This window comes from Marmota monax, unplaced genomic scaffold (assembly GCF_021218885.2).
Source record: "Marmota monax isolate L192 unplaced genomic scaffold, Marmota_monax_Labrador192_F-V1.1 WCK01_AAM20220418_F8-fsc00415, whole genome shotgun sequence".
In the NCBI taxonomy this organism is placed as follows: domain Eukaryota; kingdom Metazoa; phylum Chordata; class Mammalia; order Rodentia; family Sciuridae; genus Marmota; species Marmota monax.
Window position 1 is genome coordinate 125583 of NW_026694342.1, and position 5457 is coordinate 131039.

Below are 5457 nucleotides of genomic sequence, written 5' to 3' on the forward strand. Positions count from 1 at the left end.
GAAGTGAAGGATTCTGCTGCGTATGGATCTTAAGCTACTCACTTTTTTTCTGTGAGACTTGTTTCTTTGAGAGCAATAATCCCATTCTGGCCTATTTTGTGGAGCTGATAAGAAGCAAATGAGATATTGAATAACCATGGGAAGCAAAAATTCATCAGACTCTTTCAAAATACTTTTAACAACACAATCTTAGATCAGACTCTTGGAATCATAATGGTGCAACGTGCAGGAATTATCTGGAAACATTCTGTATTTGTATTGCCCAATATGATCAACTTGCCACATGTGGCTACTGGGCCCTTGAAATATAGCTAGTGCAACTGAAGAACTTGATTTTTAATTTTATTTCAGTTTCATTCATTTAAAATAGTCTTATCTCTCTAGTGGCTTCTGTTTTGGGCTCCAAAATTAGACAAATACAATGATTCTTAACTTTGGCTGCACATAAGAATCACTTGAGATGGTTTTTAAATGACCCATTCCTGGGCCTCACCCCCAGACCAAGAGAATCAAGAGCCTGCCTCTGAGTGGAGTGGGGGGAAGCTCTGCAAATGAGGCTAACATGCAGCCAGAGTTGGGAAGCGCTAGCTACTATTTCTGACATCTGCTTGAAGATTTCAGATGCCCAACAGAGCTTGTCCACACACCATTCAGTCAGTCCTAATGGAAGTAGGGCCCAGGAATCTGTTTTTAACATGCTGGTGGTCAGTGAGGGACAGGAACCTCTAGGTTGGATAATTACCCTAAGACTGGATTTAAGTAAGAGTCACTGCCGACTCTACATGAGTCTTGCATTTCTTCAGCTGGACAAAGTTGGACTCTTCCTCCCTCCATGAAACTAGTCACAGAATCTCAGAACGTCACAAGGATCTTAGAAAATGACTAGCACTCCCCTCATTTTACAGGCAGTCTAGAAGGAAAGCCTTGAGAGAGAGAGAGATGTTTGGAGGACTTCCCCTGACACACATTCTTGGAAACCCTGACTCTAGGGCACCTATGAAGAAGACTCAGGTCTTTCCCTGGTGGTCCTCTCCTTCTGCGCACGTCTGGTCCAGCAGCTGTACTCCCCGGTGTCCTGAGCTCACCAGCAGCCCCCGACGGTGCGGGCTAAAGAGCTTGATTCTGAAAGACAGTCGGTGGGGCCGGGCGCAGCATTTAGTTAGCTCAGGGTCCTCCACACCCTACGGACTTTCACCACCTCGCCCGCCCAATCTTTTCTATTCTTTCCAACAACTGTTAGGATTTATATTGGCCCCACCCACGGTTTCTGATTGGCTTGCCGAATGCCCTGGCTTCAAGCACAACTTCTGATTGGGCCGTCTGCTCCCCACTGACCTTGGCCACATCAGGCAAATGTAATCCCTAATGCCCTTGAGCTCCTTGGCACCTTCTCTATGTACTCTTTTTTGGACCATCAGATGCCTTCTTCATACAAAGAAGGTGGCGCAATAGTTCCCAGATGCATCCCTTTCTCTCCAACATCATTACTAACACCACTAAGCACCTCTGGACCCTCACGGTTGCCCCAACTTGTCACCACATCTCTTAATTTGCCTGACACACAACATCAGAAACATCTTCTTAAACCTTCATGCTAATACCATCATGAAAGCCTTGGGCTACCCCATCATTGGTGAGGATGACATCATTGTTCTCCCTGATTGGAGCAAGGGCACTGTTTGGGCAACAATAAGAGAAATTATAGCAACTGTCCTTCTCATGGCCCAAACCATGGCCACGAATGTCTGCAGATCAGCTAAATTAAATCAGTCCAAGCCACTGCTTTCAAACCCAAGTCCTCTGATCTTCACAATTCCAAAGGTCTTCCCAAAGAGCCTGCTGGAGACCTCTATCCTGAAATCCATACCTGGCTTTAGAGAAAGGAAAAAAAAAAAAAGATGTCACAATCATTTTAGGAAATTTTTAATAGTTTGGATAAAAATTTATTCTGAATCTCTCACATGGAGAGAGCACTTCACAATTCACAGAGCCTCTTCCCACCCACATTCTGGTTTAGTCCTTCTCATAGCCCCAAAATGGCACCCAGTGCACACCATTACCAGCTTCTTGCAGGTTGAAAAATTAAGCCTCCCAGAGAACAACTGGACTCACCATATTAATGAGGTGACCAAGAACACTAGTGTCTGACCTCTAAAAATAGAAATTCTCTAAGGAGGTAGCCAGAGAAGGGCAGGTGAGCCCAGTGAATGGATGGATCATGGGCTTTTAAGCTGTGGCTGCCAGACTTTGAATCTCTGCTCCATCACAAACTAGCTACATAACCTTAGCCAAATCACAAATTTCCCTGATTCCCGTTTTCTTCAGTCACAAATGAGAGTGAGAGCACTTGCCTTGTAGGACCATTATGAGTATTAAAAGAGATAATAAAGTACATGAAGCCTTTAGAACACAGTGCCCTGCATATAATAGAAACTCAATAAATAGTTGTCATCATGAACAGTGTTATTAGTTTCTTGTTGCTACTGTAGCAAATTACCACAAACTTGGTGACTAAAACAACATTAATTTACTATCTTACAGTTGTGGAAGTGAGATGTCTGAAATGGGACTCCTGGGCTAAAAATCAAGATCAGCAGAGCTTTATTCCCTCTAGAGGCTTAAGGAAACTGTTTTCTTGCCTTTTCCAGCTTCTAGAAAGCCCCCATTTTCCTTGACTCATGGCCCTATTTCTCCATCTTCAAAGCCAGCAACACTGAACAAATGCTGTCATCTCTGGTTTTCCCTTCTGGGTCCCTGTTCTACTTGTCATTATACTGGGCCCATCTGAATGAATAACCCAGTACATGCTCCCAAATTTAAGGTCAGTAGACCAGCAAGTTAATTCTGTCTTTAGCCTTAACTGTTACAAGCCACATAAGGCTCTGAGGATTAGGATGTGCACACCTTGGGGAAGCCATTATACTGCCTGCCACAAATAGTATATTTTTTAAAAATAGAAATATAAAACCTCAGGGGCAGTGGCACATGCCTGTAATCTCAGCAGCTTGGGAGCCTGAGGCAGGAGGATCACAAGTTCAAGACCAGCTTCAGCAACTAAGAGAGGCCCTAAGCAACTCATCGAGACTGTGTCTCAAAATTAGAAATAAAAAGGGCTGGGGATGTGGCACAGTGCTTAAGTGCCCCTGTGTTCAATCCCTGGTACCAAAAACAAACAAAATATAAAACCAAGTCTTTAATAGCCAAACCTTCATGGATAGGGGCCTTTCATGAAATAAAAGCAAGTCAATCAGAGGGAAGGAAAAGGGAGGGGTTGGGAGCACTGGCTGGCTTTCTGATTGCCCAAATGGGAAGGCTGAATTCAAGAAGCTGGCCGGGAAGGAAGTCTCTGGATTCTGGACATCTTCCTGTTTGGGTTTGAGTTGAAATCTGACCAGGGTTTGTGTTGAGTGGGGCCCAGAGCTGGGTCTGTGCTGCCTTGGTTCTGACAGGTCCCACAACAAGCCCCAATTATAGGGTGACTGCAAATGCATCTTCATTAGCAGAGACTCCACCTCCTGGGGCTGAGCGGGCTGAGCGGGCTGCCGGGCCTCAGGAAAGGGCCTTTCAGGGTACATCACAGGATTTCTTTTTTTTTTTTCTTCTTTCCAACTATTACTTTATTTATATTACTATGCTTAAGTTACATGGAAAAAGACAACCAAGCAATTCTGTCCCATTTCAGAAAAAGGTTCCAATCATAAACCACCAGTTATGTGGTGACAAGTAACTAGGAATAGTGACATCTTTGGGTCAAGATTGACAAGGAAGAATGGGCTCTGCTACAGTTCGTCTCCAACAAGAATATGGCACACCACACGGGCTAGCACAAGCCATGCTAACACTGAGCCTTTAGCGCTGGGCACAGATTCGGATCTCTTCTCTGAAGCTAGCAAATCAAGTGAAATAACTGGGTTTTTTGTTTGTTTGTTTGTTTGTTTTTGTTTTAAGAAAAGGCTTTAAAATGAAGCCCACATAAGTTTAAAAACCATGCTCTTCACATATTTGCCATTCAAAATTTACATAAAACACACTTTTTTCACTCTAATAGCCCAGATTTTTTTCCTCCCATAGCCCACCATTTAGCTGCAGAGACTCTTCTGCCTCAAAATGTAAACATAGGGGAAAAAAGTTAACAGCAACTGCATAATATTCTCTCTACACACTGCTGTTGGATGGAAAATACAAAATTAAAAAAAAAAAGAAAAGAAAGGTTCCATCTTAGATTCTCACAACCTCTTGTTCCGCAGTTCATGAATCCAACTCTGATGCTAAGGTGACAGTGTATGTAAGTAGATTTTTGTTTTCAGTGAAGGAGACCTGGGAAAAGATGGATTTATCTCTTTTTCTTCAAGAGTTATCAGGTGGTACGTGCTCCTCAAAGACCTCACTCTCTCGAACTAGAGCATGTTCCAGGATCACACGGCCTTCCCTATAACGCTGGCTGTCTTCAGTAGCAAACTCATAGATCCATCCCAGTTTGCTATTGCAGTTTTTGCAGCTCACATCTTGAACCATGTGGTGGCCAGTGAGCATGACCGGATCTTGAACTTCATTGTATTATAGGTTAACTACCTTGTTAAAAAGAAATGCTCTACCGGTGGCACCTGTGAACCGAGTGGAGATGAGTTCTGAGCTGTTAGTCAGGATCGTGTCACAGTTTGCACAAGAAAACAGACGGGTACCACCAATATGATCAAGGAAAATTCTGCCCATTTTGATAGCTGAAGTTCTAAAAAACTCTGACCGGCGTGCCAGCGGCTCTTCGCTCTTCAGCTGGGACGAAGCCCCTCAGGTACCTGCCTCTTCCCTTCCACGTGAAGCCCCTTAAGGAGCATCTGAGAGCATGAGATAGAAATATTGCCAATGACCACACAGTATCTACAGGAGGAAATTAGGTTAACAACATCTCTCTAAATCCTATTCCAAACACAACCCCACCTCTTCCTTTGATGGCTGGAAGCTGAGAGATGGAGGAGATATCTCTCTGAGGCCTTGACCTCTCCTAGGAATCTAATCTACTATCAAGTTCTAGGCTACAAATCCTCAGGCCCTGCCCCTGATGGAACCTTAAAACTGTTGTTCTTTATAAGCAAAATTGTAGATGCTTAAAGAACCTAAGAGGGGACACACAGACTCTAGGGATTACATAATTTAGTGTGATGGGTTTTTAAAATTAAAATACTATTGCTACCACTTATTTAGAGCATATGCACTAGCTCTAGACTAAACATATATGAATATATCATTTAATCAAAGCGACCCTATAATTTTGAAATTATAATCTCCCCATTTTATTTTTAAGTACATGGAGTCTTAGAGACTTGTCTTGTTAAATCTTCCAGTGAGCAAAAGATCAAGTATTTGTTCTATCAGTTTCCAGAATCCCACACTCTGAACCACCAAATGAGGGACAGATTTTTGCAAGAATTAAAATGAGAACCTCTGAGTTTCAGATCA

At 43.1% G+C, this 5457-nt stretch overlaps 1 pseudogene; it reads right to left on the minus strand.

The window, feature by feature from the left end:
- Positions 1-1265: 1265 nt before the first annotated feature.
- LOC131425064 (protein yippee-like 5) lies at positions 1266-5124 on the minus strand (annotated as a pseudogene).
- Positions 5125-5457: the final 333 nt, after the last annotated feature.